The 15,563-nt window shown below is 33.3% G+C and overlaps 1 protein-coding gene across 3 annotated transcripts in view; it reads left to right on the top strand.

Moving 5' to 3' along the window:
- Nucleotides 1-15,563, top strand: part of LOC149775653 (uncharacterized) — a 283,048-nt gene that overhangs the window by 219,346 nt on the left and 48,139 nt on the right. The window lies entirely within an intron of this gene.

Here is a 15,563-nt window from a genome sequence, read left to right as displayed (position 1 = left end):
CATCTTTTGATGAATCACAGAAATATAATTCCAGGTTTGTATACAGTATAAATTCCAGTGAATATCTCTATCCAAGAATTTTATTAGAGCACTTTTATATTTCCAGAGAAAATGATCACATGAATTCAATAATTTGAAGAATAAAATTCATCCCAACTGGACACAACATAATACAACTTGAAAGTGCTAGATGTTAAAGTATGAATGGTAAAATCCTCTTAGTCACAATATATATAGTTCTTTACTTGACCTCAGATCATAATTAGCATTTTCTAAAAGCAAAATTACCTAATGAAGAATATCCTTCTAGAGTTTTCCTGATGTTTACAAAATAAAAACAATAACCTGTAAAATTTAATTAGGAAATTCCGAAACCTTTGCCCAAATAATTATATTTACTTCTTCTATTAATAATAATACTGATTTTAAACCCATACACACAGAGGATAATTTAGCTATGCATTAGTTGTTTACAATGATGAAAGTAAAAAAGTCAATTTGGGTCAAGCAGAAATTACCTCAATTTTGGACAAGGTCAAGTCCAACATACAGTGTTACACTACAGTAGCATGTAATGAAATAAAATAAAACTAATAAGCAGAGCAAATTAAATATACATAATAATTAATACATGAGAATTATAATCTTTGTCCTGGCTTTTATTATTATTAGGTATTAGATTTTCAAAGGTAAATTTAGGTTAATAAATTGATGACAGAATATTAATATAAATGTAATTGACAAGCAGTACAATTCATGCATCTGTATAATTTGAGTTGCCTCCCTTTCTGTATCATCACATGTATTAGGTAATATATTGAAATATTTGGGATTTTCCCAGAATCTCAGAATCATTGAATGAGTTACATAATTCAGTAGCATTCAACTTTCATCCTTTAGAAATGTGTGTATTCTCAGTGATTGCCATATAAAAGGGAAATAAATCTTGAAATTCATGTCGTTCACAGATTCAAATTTTCACCAACTTAAAGAGATAAACAGTCCCTTTTGGCATTAATGAAATTCCAAGATAAGTATTTTAGAATTATCAAAGAAGATGTTTATTTATGTCATTGCATCTGAGGTGGAAAGAGATCTACCCATAAAACTATTGAGAAAAATATATGAAAATTACAAAAAAGTTATTAAAACAATTCTCATAAAAATAATTAAAAATTTACAAAACCAAGATACCAAACTTAACATATAGTGGTCATATAAAATCATTTATTGGTCCAATTTTTGTCCAGGTAGATATACCCAGTGTGACAATAGGGGAAAATGCAATAATTTATGCAAATTTCAGTTTAACAAATGTACATTTTTCCTCCTTAACCTGCAATAAATTGCAGTTGTCAAGTTCCATTTTTGAAAAACAATAATTGTTAATCTCCATTTATGTGATCAAATTTATAACATATGTATTTTTGGGGGATTCATGTTATTGATAGTGCTGATGAGAAAATGCATTGCACAAGATTTCAGTAAGGTATCTCTGGATATACCTTGTTAACATCTGGTGTGACTGAAAGTTGGTACACAAGTAAAAGCATTTAAAACTTCCATGACATTTTTGTTCACTAAAATTCCAAGTAAATTCATTTTAACTAGCTGATGTGACAGGTAAAAAAGTGGTTGGGAATAATTTATCCAGGTCCTTTACCACTGGGTATGTCAGTTGCTAACAGGACACAGTGATCTAATATATATACTTGCTTATAAGTCAAGGCAATGTGCAAAGAACAAAGATATGGGTCTGCCTTAGAGTAATGCACCTGCAGATCAAGGTCTTTATTGTCTGCACTGACCCAGATCTGCCTGAACATTCTGCAATGGCAGATCTGGGTCTGTGCAGTTTGCAGTTAGACTCATCATATAAGTGAGTATATATGATAATTCAATTCCCATAGACTGTAGTATTAATGTTTGGCCAAATTATAATACATTTTATGGTAAAATTGTCATAGCCTACTTTCATTTTGTCATTTTATTTTGTTAATTTATATGAGAGGAAACTTTTTAAATGAAAATAGTATGCTGTGCACCTCATTTTTTGAGATAAATTCTCTTGTACTGCTAACTATAATCTCCCAGCCTATATCCAGTAAGTAGTACCTGTGCTGCTACAGTGATAGAACTGAAACTAGACTTGGGTTCAAGCCTACTCTATTGTGTGCATTTTATCCATGCATAGGCTTCTACTGAAAAATAATGTTAATTTTTTTCCAGATGTTATTTACAGTCAATTGGCAACCTTCATTTTCTTTAAATACAGTATTTATTATACTGTCCCACCACACATAGATTGTTTCATTAGCTCATAAACTAATTAGTTATCCCTGATGATTTAATACATCTATAGATAATTTTGGACATAAAATTACAACATTTGCCTAGAGGGACTACTTAGAGTCTCTGATTTAGTTTATGGTGAAAACTGAAAGCAGAGTTATGAAAATGTCAGATGCACTACTGTTTTTTTAAATAAATGTTATAATGAAGGAATTGTTGTTGTTGTTGTAGGGTTTAATGCCATTTTTCAGCACACAATAGGCTATACATGGCGGCCAGTGTTAATGGTGGAGGAAGAACCTGGGAAAACCCTGGAAAGAACACCGACCCACAAGAAGCTACTGGCAAGCTTTCTCACATACCCACATTGGCTGAATCCGAGACTTGAGCCCACGCAGACAGAGGTGAGATGGCAGTGATCCATAACGGAGAGCGCTTTAGACCACTTGGCCACTCAGGGCCCCTAATGAAGGAATAGAATTGGCAATAATACATCTTTATTTTCAAAATTTTATTTGAACTTGTGTCATATTCCTTACATCTAAATGTGATCTTTTGTCAGTTATTCAAGAATATGGCAGGTAATGCCAGGTAATGCCATTCACTAAGATAAAAGTAAACACACAACTAATTGCATAAAATCTTAATCTTGTATTCTGAATGTTTTACTTTAAATTTGTTCAGCTTACCAGCAATAGAAATACAATACTGTTTAATCAGTAAATCTTCTTTTCATTCGTCCTTAAGTCAGTTGAGTCAATATTTACCCTATTATACCACATAAAATACATCATGACATTATTCCATACAATCAACATGGGGTGTTAAGTGATTTTTCTCTGGTTTCTTGCCAAACTTAAAAACTTTATATCCACCTGCCAAAAGGCAGAGCAGATACTGTTATAGTATTGTCTATCCATCCATCTTGAGATTTTTTTGTGCACAATAACTTCAGTTTGACATGATCTACTTTTATTAAACTTTGTAAATGGCTTGCACTTAGAGTAAGGAAGAAGACTGTTAATTTTGAGGTCAAAAAATTAAAGATTAGGGTCACTGTGACTGAAACAAGTAAATAAGCTTCTACATTATAAGATTAGTTCTACATCACAAACATCAATAAAACTTTATGAATGACTTGAAGTAAGAAAGAAGTTCTTTAATTTTGGGGTCAAAGAATGAAAGGTCAAGGTCACTGTAGCTGAAAGCAGAAAAAATGGTTTCTACACAATAATTTGAGGTCTACAAGACCAAAATTTTGTGGGTGGCATGCACTTGGAGTAAAACAATGCCACTGATTTGGGGGATCAAAAGATGCAAAGTCTGGGTTAATATGATTGAAAAATTAAAAATGGTTTCTGCAAAACAATTGTTTTAACCAAGTACCTTCACCTAAGTTTGTGTTCAGCTTGTGCTTTGTGTAAGAAAGAAGCTTTTTGAATCAGAGGAAAAACAGGTCATAAGTCAAGGTCACAGTGACTGAAATGCATTAAGGCAAAACAAAACCTGTTGATTTATGGATTATTAGTTCAATGGTCTAACTCAAAAAATATGGATTTTTCTCAATAACTTTTGTTCTGGTTTAAGTTTCTTGACCAGACTGTGTAGATGGCTTGCACTCAGGGTGAGAAAAATGTTTTGGAATCTCATGATCAAAGGTCATGGCAAGTCTAATAAGAAAATAATGGTTTCTGCAAAGTAAGTTTGCTGCAAGACCACATACATATATCTTGACCAAATATCAAAGATTCTGAGACTTGTTTTTCAGTAATCTTTAGTGTCAGCTCTGTCCTTTTAGTGCCTAGATAGAGGAATTGTAAACATATGGAGGACTTGTAGTGTATTCTTGTTTTTCTATGTTTTCTCTCTCTTTTTTCCCATTCCCCCTACCAGCCCTTGATGTTGCATTTAACTCCATTTTTAGAAATTATTGCATGTGGAAGTGTGATTCTTTAATGGATAAATTTTTCTTAAGTACTATTCAACTTATCTTCATTAGAAAATACAAGTCACAGTAACTTACTTGCTTATGTTTTTGATTGCAGTAACATTTTGCATTTCACTCAAATAATGATTGAATTGTAGGGTATATATGCAGTGAAAATTTACCTGGAGGAATGCATTTCATTACTGCCTTAAGTTGGACATGGTGATCCATTTGTCATGCTCATTTGGCTACATTAAGTTTGCATTTTTTTAAAAAATCAGATACAGATGTAATTTGGGTGGTAGAGAATCAGCTACTTATATGGTGGTTCCAAGTTTGAACTTCAGTAAGGCAATACATATTTCTTCCTCTTGACCCTTGATAACAGTTGCAGGCTTATTTATGCTGCATTGTCATGCTCAACACTTTGTTTGAATGTCTATCAAGAAGGGTCAGTCAGGTCAAAGCTGAGATAAAGATCTGGCAATTTAAGGATGTGTTGAAAGAATCAGCAATGACTATAACTGCTTCAATAGCGCAGGTGGAGGCAAGCCAAGCTGGTATGAGAGAAGTCTCGGGTTCAAGCCCCAGCCTGAATGTATACATTTTCCCTGTGAAAGAGAAGAAAATTTCAACTAATCATGTAGCTGCCCAAAGCAAAATCTAAAATAAATCATTTGAAACACTAGCAATAGAGAGGTTTTTAAAACCTGAAGAAATAGAATAGAAAATAAAATAGAAATAAAAAATAGAATAGAAAGAATTATTTATAGTATTACAGCGTATTGACCACTGTCTAAGCTAGATCACTCCAGAACGGTACTTCACAGATGTGTGAAACTAATATGGTAATTGTTTTATTTGCAAATATGTTAATGTGCTAAATATAAAATTTAATTACTTCATTTGCAAGTATGATAAGATCACCAAAAACCTTGTCATAAACAATATCATCATGATTAGTGACCACTGGGTCACTGTGACCCACTTCACTCTGCAAACTACATGTTACAACTTGAATATACAAACTTAAAAATAGAGCCAATCGTTCATGTATCACTTCTTTAACAAGAGCACAAATTAGTATGTATGAACGCTCACACAGATACTGTAATAAATGAAAGTTAATGTTACCAACCATGCATTTGAAATTGCGGATATAGAAACAAAGGGACAAATTGTTCTGACTTCTACATAAATATACGTGATAGGTCTCAGAATTGACTTCATAATAAATTTGTTTTTTCCTTCTGAAATATAAGTCTGCACCATCCTTGAAAGTTTAAAGGTACTTATCTTGTTAAGGACCTATTATCACTGATTTATGACCAGAAAGGGAACACATTTACCAGCTGGGACTCAAGTGAAAGCAGACTGTGTTTATTGATTGACATACTAATCAGATAGAGTTATACACCAATAAACCTGCATTGAGACCAGTCTGTGTTCATTCATTCAATAATGTGATATACATACCTGGTGACAATATTGGCTGCCTGGTTAAAAGTGAATAAATAGTTAATGTATGTGTTGTGTAGACCTGTTTTGCAAATGCAGAGTAAGAACTTCACAATTACACTGCACTATTTATTGGATTATTAACATAACAAAATGTGTTGCTACTGGTGTTCTATTCTCTATGGATAGTTAAGGAATATATATTTTTATTCCATTTCTGTGGTAGCATTGATTTGGATAAGTGATCTTTGAAGATTTATTCTTTGAAAAGGTTGTGAAAGTCATATATTTATTTTGTTTTTAAAAATTTCTTTTTATGGAGACTCATACATTACTTGGTTAATTGTAGCAATTAATGATTGACTGACATGCTATACATTTCTTTTCTTTCAATACATAGATGAAATAATTGGATATAGAAATGATATGGTAATGGACATAAATTTGCTGTGCAGTGACAATTTAAACATTTGTGTATGCATGTAATTGACTAATTAAATTTAATTTTTTGATTATCATTAATCCATATTAATTATTATTTTTGATCTGTGCCAAGTTGATCTTGTGGATAAAATAATATTCATGATGGATCTGGATTATGACCAGTTAAGGGAAATACGTTCAAGGTTTTTGGATTGTTCCATGGTAGGTATACACATGACATATAATTAAGAAATTAGAAATGCTTGTATCAGTATACTTTTATACCATAAAGATTATAGAGATGGAATTTATATTTTAGTCACATAAATTAATAAGCATTTTGTTAAAATTAAATTTGTACAGCATTTTTATTAGGGCCTTACATCAGATTGCAGGGAACATACAGTTGTCACCTTTTCTGTCTGTCCATCAGTCTGTCTATCCATTTACATTTCTGATAACCACCAAATCTTACCTACCTCTTACCTGGATGAAATTTGGTAGGTGAAATTCTTATTCCACCAGATGTGATTTTTGTCAGGTCCAATTTTGATGGAGTTATTGCCATTTTCCATCATATCCATCACTTTTCAGTCTCTACTAAACTACAAGTCATGTACGCAGTCTAAGTCACTTTTAAGGTAGATTCTTATAACCAGCATAGCCCAGGAACCATTCAGTTTTGTCTTATAGACCTCAGTGTGCCTTTTACAGTTTTGGTCTTATTAACTTCAGTTTGAATAGAGTTATGACGCTTGACAATAAACTTCATCTCTTCACATGGAATGTTTCATGTAATACGCATAGCTCAACATATTCTGGTGTCATTTGGTATGAACTCATAGATTTAGGTGGCACTCTACAGTTTCGTATTTTGCATAGGGTTAGAATTTTAAAGAAAAAGAATTTCCCTGACTTTCCTCACTGGTTATACTGGCTATTTAAAAAAGACCTGGTATATCTTAGGTATAGTTCAAAGAACCTTTAATTCCCTTTATTTTGGTGTATGATTGATGGGTGTAATATGGGTTATAGAGTATACAGCTTGACCTTACTAAAGATGTGCACCTTTCAAAAAAGTGCTGGCTGCTCTTGGTCATTTTCACTTCCTGAAATTTATAGGTAAATTGTATAAGAAGAGCCGATAACTTTTTTTTGCATTTCATATCTTTGGCAATTCATTCATTGCACTTTCAGAAGCTGGTATTGTCTAGTCTGGCAAAATTAATTTTCCCTATTTTAATATTTGCTAAGGATAGTGTACTTTAGACAAATTCAGGCTGAATTTTGGAGCACAGGGGAGCAGTCATGTTAGTTAGCTGTGTGTTCAGATCATCTACAATTTCCTAAAGTACATTATCCAAAGAAATGTCACCCACATTACATTAAAGTAGCATAGAGGTATGCCAACATTCTCACCACTGTGCATGTTTTAAATGCAAACAACTTCACCTTACATACACCACTCTCTCAACTGGTGAGCACCCCTTTAGCTGTACCTTTATGTGTTTTGTCTATTCCATTTTGGATATAGAGCTATTTCCCTTTCAAACAATTTCTTGTATTAACTTGAAAACTTGTAATGTTGCTTGCAATCACCAAGCCTTAGCTTAACAACCATTAAACATGTTTTGGTGTAGTTTGGTATGAACATAGACTTAATTGTGTAATTTATGGATTTTGTCTTATCCACTCCATTTTTGAGAAAGAGTTATGCCCCCATTACAAGCAAATTCTTATCTTCATGTGTAATCTTAGAATGTTGCTTACAGTTATCTATATCCCAAGAACTATTCAACATATTTATTGGAATTTGGTATAAGCATTTGTCTCTTAGACCTAGAAAGGTTTTGTCTCATCTGCACCATTTGCAATATAGAGTTATGTCCTTTTTCAGCCAACTTCATCTATTTTATATAGGTTGTTACATGCAGTCAGCATACCTCAAGAACAATTTAATATATTGTGATGTATGAACAGCTAGCTTTGTTTTTATATGCTGTGTCATGTCTACTCATTTTGGACATTGTTACAGCCCATCATAATGAAACAATTCACATAATTACCTGGGATGTCGCTTGTATTGATGAATCCTCAAAAATTTTTTTGGATTTCAAGCATTCTACATCATTATCAGAGGAGTCATGGCCTCTGCATACTCTTTTTAGTCTCCATGGTTTGGTTATATATATATATATATATACCAAACCATGGAGACAAAAGAGTATGCAGATGTCAGTGAAAACACATAAATTGTTCCAGTCTATATCTGCAATACAGATATTAATACTGAATGCCATATTAACCTAGTAGCATTAAATGAGTATGTAATAAATCATGTTCCAATGCTTAGCAATAAAGCTTTCCCTCAAATTATTTGCAGTATGTAGTTCAGATGTAGATGATATGCATTTCTCAAAAGTCCACCACACGCTAAGCCAAATTAGGAATTATTTTATTAGTGGAAAAGAAAATGTGTGGGGCCATACAGTGGCTTCAAGCTCTCAAATGTCAGCCACTAGCTCTCCTTCTCCTTCTCTGTGTGCCAACATCTTTCACCATTATTTGTGATACAATCCCTCTGCCTTTCAGAGATGCATCCCAATGACCAAAACAACCCTTTTGATTATCAGGTGAAAAAGTTTCATATCTGTGATGTCTTTAAATGGTTTCCCTGACCACCTCTATCATATGAAATGTACACAACAGGACTTGCACCCAGATCTCTCAGAACCTAACATGTTGCTTCACCACCTAAGCTAATATATGATAGTGACCCTCGTCAGCACCTGCAACTATTTTTTTGGTCAATATCCTGTACCTGATATAAATCGAGTTTAATCCAAATGACCTATGATGGTTTTTGGTCATGGACAAAAGGAGTTTGAATGAAAAACAATGAAATTGTTGAAATGAAAGTCCATGGTACATTATGCAACTTTCTCTTGTTTTCCATTCTTTGACCTCATTTATTCTGCATTATGCCCATGCATTTATGGATTTTTTAAATATTTGCATGTTTGAATATTAAATTTTCCTTCACAAGTTACCCCTCCTGAAACCTACACAAGCAATGGTAACTCAGGGTTAAAGCTACTGGTCTTGCTGATTACAACCAGCTGGTTGTGGGTTTGAATCCAGCCTGAGAAAGGCAAGGTTTGCTGCTATTGTATGTTCCTTGGCAAGGCACTAAATTTTCTCCAGTTGCCTAGTCATTACATAACCTTGTGTGCTGATGTCCCATTAAAATCAACTTTCTGTTGAATCTTGAATCATATGTTGACTTTGGATATATGCATGGGTTCAGTTATTGGATTTAGATTTATTATTATCATGGACCAATTCAGTCTCGGGATTATTTATGTAATAGAAATGTAAACACCTGGAGTTCCTTATCATGCATTGGTCTGTAAAGTGGCTTAATAGAGATTTGTAGCAACTCATTTATTGGAAAATGTTTATCTTCATATAGATTATAGTATTGATCATTGCATGCCAAAGTGATGTAGGGGTTTCGCCCTTCACAAATATGGAAGGAGTATATAATGTTTCCTTTATGTGTATCTGTCTACCTCTTTGCAGTTAATATTTGCAGTTAGGTCATTGTGGCAGAGCATTTGTGTTCCATGAACACATTTCTGTAACTAAATTGTTTTTACATGCCTGCCATCAGGATGAGTATAATTTGTTATGTCCATCCGTCTGTCTGTTACCAATTTTAATTCCAAACATAACTCAAGTTCTCTGCCAGCTACAGTTGCCAAACTTTGTGGATGGCTTGCTCTAGGAGTAGGGAAGATGCAGATCATTTTTATGTTTAACATATCAAAGGTCAAAGTTGCTGTAAAAAGGAAAATTTGTTGAGGCACAATAACTTATCAAACTTTGTAGATGACTTGTACTCAGTTTAAGAAAAACCTTCTGGTGATTTAGGGGCCAAAAGGTCAAAGTTCAACATTTCTGTGTCTCAAAAAAAAACAAAATGTTTATACACAATAATAGTAGTTCTTCATAACTTACCTGGAGCAAGCTTTTTGGATGGTTTGCAACTGAGGTAAGGTTCAAGTCAAAATTTGTAAAAAAGTCAAATGTCAAGGTCACTCTGACTGAAAGAAGAAAAATGGTTTCCACACATAAAAATGTTATCTGTGCATAATTCACTTGGACCAGACTTTGTGGGTGTATTGTACTTGGAGTAAAGAAGAAGTCTAATGATTTTGGGTTAAAGGTCAAATGTAAAGGTCACTTTGATTTACCTATAATAATATTCCTCATCACATACCTGGACCAAACTTTGTATATGGTTTCACCTTAAGTTAGGAAGTAGCCTATTGGTTTGTGGGTGAAAAGTTAAACGGTAAAGATTACTCTGACAGAAAGCAGAAAATTGATTTCCATGCATCCTTAGTTCTACATCACAGACCCAGACCAAAAACTTTATGGATAACTTGCATATAGAGTACAAAAGAATCCTGTTGCTGCTGCTAGGATTACAGGCTTAGAGGTCAAGGTCACTAACAAAGAAGAAAAAGGTTTCCTGGACATATGTTTGGTTATCTTCATAGAGAACTAACCATCATACTTTCAGATTTTTAGATTTTTCAATAAATTCTATGAGATTTTATTCTTTCACAGTTCATCCATTTTTACTGATGCAAGACACAGATAAATTGTCCTTTTTTGATTCAGTTGTTCCATATGTTAGTTTATGTTGAGAATATGCACACAATTATGACTGGTTTGCTCAGATAAACACTTTATGAAAACATTTGCAATACCTGATTTTTTTGTTTAAATAATCACAAAATATATATTTGATGAACAAATATCTAATTCTTTGAGAAATTGATTTGATAAGTGTGAGATTGTGAGATGAACTACAATACTTGAAATAATTTTATCTCACACTATGGGATATGATGACAAGTAAGCGTGTGGTATATGTTCACTGAGGTGGTCAAGGTAGGAATAAGCAATATGTCCACTGACAAGGATTTTTATACCACATATTCAGATAATCAGATTAGGATTAATCAAGAAAGTGTTTATACAAAAATATATATGCTGTTATAAGTCATGTCAAACTGCAAACAACAATGTCCCTGATATTCCACAGCATAATGCACCTGCTGATCAGGGTCTATGTTGTTTGTTTTACTGATTACTCCTTTCAAACTGCACAGATCTATTGGCATATTATGTGATGACATATCTGGGTCTGTGCATTTTGCAGTATAGTGATGACAGATCTGGGTCTGTGCAGTTTGCAGTAATGTGATGACAGATCTGGGTCTGTGCAGCTTGCAGTAATGTGATGACATATCTGGGTCTGTGCAGTTTGCAGTCATGTGATGACAGATCTGGGTCTGTGCAGTTTGCAGTAATGTGATGACAGATCTGGGTCTGTGCAGTTTGCAGTAATGTGATGACAGATCTGGATCTGTGCAGTTTGCAGTAATGTGATGACAGATCTGGGTCTGTGCAGTTTGCAGTAATTTGCATCTGAGTTGTACAAGAGCCTATCATGTAAATGATCATCAGAGAGGTATAATTTTTAATGTAGTTCTTTTGCTTCATTTTCGGAAGACCAAACCTTCTTGGTGCAGTTGGGGGTTATATCTCCTTGTGAGGGTCACTCCGTTTGTACTTGGAACGAATTCTTGTCTAGGGTAGGAATAAATTATAGTAGCAATAGTGTTTGAAAGTTGCTTGATTGTGTACATTAAACAAACCTGAACAAACATGTAATCAGATAAAACATAGAGACAAACAATGATAGGTACATACAAAGATACCATATATATGTGTACAATATATACATAACTGCAAACAGACTGGACACTGATCTACCATAATGCTAGACTGGTAGGTCTGGTACTATGCATGAAAGCATAAGAAAACAAATAGAATAGATCCTGTTGCACATTCAGATTTGAGTCTGCATTGTTAACAGTCATATATACATTATACATGTGTAGATATGGTACATATTTATTCTTTGTCTTGTTAGCATAGTAAACCCTACTAGGTGTCCATGAAAAGTAGTTAACACACACCTGCATGCTCACACCTGCCTCAAAACTTTCAAATTGGTCAAGTGTATTGAACTGACTAATTCCTTTATACCCTATGTGCAACTGAGAAACAAGGGAGAAAAGTTTTCAGGTTGTTTTAATTGCACAGTTCCTTTTGTGTTCTGTACAATTGAACTCCTGGAGAAACAAAATACAACAAGAACAGGAACACAAAACCTTGTATATGTAGCACCAATGTAAGGAATGTAATTAGATGATCAAGTTATGCTAAAATTCAATGCGCAGCATATTTGCATAGAACCACATTTGCCATTTTATAATATGTTGGAAGATCAGGGTCTGTATAGTTTGTTAGAATTAAATTCCAGAATTTGCATTATTTTGTGAAATAATTGGCTTTTGTTTGGTTAAGTCAAAGAAATTAAGCCACAGTAAAGACTAATGCCATGTGAAAAATGCAAATTTATATTTGTTGAATCAAAATGCATGATACTATGGTGGTTAGGTTTTTGTATTAAAGTCATTGGGTTTTTGTACTAAAGTCATTGGGTTTTTGTACTAAAGTCTTTGGGTTTTTGTACTAAATTACCATAAATCTTCCATATGATAAGCCTTGATGATAAGTCCACCCCAAACTTTTATCAAGGATTTTGCTATATTTTATAATAGTAAGCTTGTAATAATGATAACCTCATCACAAACTTGTTGACAAGGATGGCCCATGGACTTGTCATAGGACAAACACCTTACAAGGATGGCCCATGGACTTGTCATAGGACAAACACCTTACAAGGATGGCCCATGGACTTGTCATAGGACAAACACCTTACAAGGCTAGTTCCATGGACATATCATAGGACAAACACCTTACAAGTATAGCCCATGGACTTATCATTGGACAAACACCTTACAAGGATAGCCCATGGATTTGTCATAGGACAAACACCTTACAAGGATGGCCCATGGACTTGTCACAGGACAAACACCTTACAAGGATGGCCCATGGAATTGTCATAGGACAAACACTGTAATTGTACACAATATGGACTGTCATAAGAAATTTTGTACAATTGTACACTGAGGTCAGTAACATGGTTCAAGGCATGTTAAAAAAAACAGCAATAAAACAAAGAGCAGTTGCTCATATAAAAATATTATTAAAAGAACTAGATATCTTGACTGGCCAATTCCTCTGCATCATTTTTGGAGAAAAATATTTTCGGGTGGGGTGGGGTAATTATTACCATCAGTAAACATAGGTCATTTTTGCTATTAAAAAATTTGTAACTAGTTTGCCAGTTGGAAATTAGAGATAATGAATGGAATGTAGAATGTCAGTGCAGTTTCTCTTTTTGCATGTAGAAGTAATTTTAAGGTTTTGTATGAACTGTGAAGCAAGACAAGATATGAGTTATTTTTCAATTATATCATTTGCATCATTTTTGGCATTGTAATTCATGTTAGATGCCAGTATATAGCTCTATTTTCCTGAAACTTGCATGAATGATTTTAAAAACTTTGCATCGTCTAGAGAGTATCATGTGAATGGTTTATTATTATCATTTGCCTTCTTCCTACATGATCTAATCCCTCTTGTTAAAGCTACTGTACAAGCAAAGAAAAGATGACCCTATCCGGTGGTGGGGGAGGCACTTTATTTCTTCTTTTCCTGAATTAAAGTTAATATAGCATTTGCACTTTTACCTGTATCAAGCTTTTTAATACGCCCATTTCATTATTCTCAAGTGCTGAATGTAAGTAATACCTCAGCGGAGGCTTTTGTATATTGGTGTAGAGGTGGATGAGGATAATAAATCAATTAAGAGCATAGCCTCCATTCAGACTCTCCCAAATTATACCTGATCTATTATCTGGAGATTTTCATAATGTTTTTTAGATCTATTTCTCAAGAAAAATTGTAAAAGAGGCCATTTCTTTTTTCCTATTGATAAGATCATTGATGTACATATCACGGTAAATTATTCAATGATTTTCAATGAGTACCAGAAGTTGTTTTGTCAATAATTGTATACTGGTGTGAGTTTTGAATAGAGCACATACTGGCTGCTAAACCAAACCAAATGACAGGACATTAGTTTGTTCTCAAATGTCTATGTACCTCATCAAAAGCTGTAGTGTACTGATGACTATAATGTGTTCATAATATAGAGATTTAAAGAAGACCATACATACAATATTTTTTTCTCAAATCAGTTCTTTAAATAACCTATTTGTGCCTTTGGAGATCTTTTGCTTTTACTGCAGGAAACTTTGTATGCCTCACTATCTATTATAAGTGTTATTCTTGTCAATCAGTGCATATAGCCTTACCTGTAGTTTTTCATGAAACGTGGCATCAAAATAGAAATCAACATAAGACATATATTTCATATTGTTATATATTAGGAACAGGTTTTTTGAATCCTTGAATTCAAGTGAAATTCTCACAAGCCTTAGAGACATCATGTTGAAGTGATTGAAATAACCACAATCAATTTATCTCAGTGTTTGTTAAGCATGACATTTATTTCATATCATTTTGTATGGATCTTTAATATGCAAAAAAATATCTTAAAAATGATATCACATCTTAGCTGGTCAGTACATATGCATTTCCATGAAATTGATGAAAATGGTTGAAATATTCAGTTTACCATTTGCTAGAAGGAGCTTGTAGCAGGAAAGTAAATAAATGTCATATTTAATGATTGATACTCATAAGACAAGCCTGAGCATTGTGGATATTTTTTATTTTTCCCAATAATTAAGATGGGAATTTGATTATAATGTTACTATTTCAATTGGCAATGCTAATTTGGCATTTGATAAGGATGCATGATATGTATTCATAAGGCACACCCTGGCAATCTTTCTTTTGGAGTTTCATTAATGTCTGTTCACTGATATTCTAATGAAGGTACATACAACTTACAGCATGTGGGTCAGATTTGACTTGTGACCTGGTTTTATCCACTTATTTACTTCATTGGGTGTGGCTTTAAAAAAATTGATTATCAAGACTATGCCCTGGATGAAGTTGTACCTGCCTGTTTTAATGCAAGGAAGGAATCTTATACATTTAATTTTGTTTCAATTTATTATTCAGTAAAGCATTTGACCTGGTCAATGACAATATTCTACTACAGAAATTAGAAATATATGTTAAAATTTTACACTTTCGTTGGCATAGGTTTAAAGAACAGATCTCAAATCATTTGTTTTAATGGTACAGTCATGTGATCTTCTATAAAAAAATCAGTGAAATATTATAAAACACAATGTTAAAATGTTATAAAGGAGTTTCACAGACAGTTGAGTTTGAATACTGTATATCGTACATAATGATATTCGATCACATACAACCCTTGCTAACATTTTCTTTATCCCAAAGATAATTAAGCCATTTTTATTCCATATAATGATCTTGC

Source organism: Sinohyriopsis cumingii, chromosome 19, assembly GCF_028554795.1.
Source record: "Sinohyriopsis cumingii isolate HCF-2022 chromosome 19, ASM2855479v2, whole genome shotgun sequence".
Taxonomy (NCBI): Eukaryota; Metazoa; Mollusca; class Bivalvia; order Unionida; family Unionidae; genus Sinohyriopsis; species Sinohyriopsis cumingii.
Note: the sequence above shows the minus strand (reverse complement) of the source record. Positions and strands in the feature narration are given on the sequence as shown.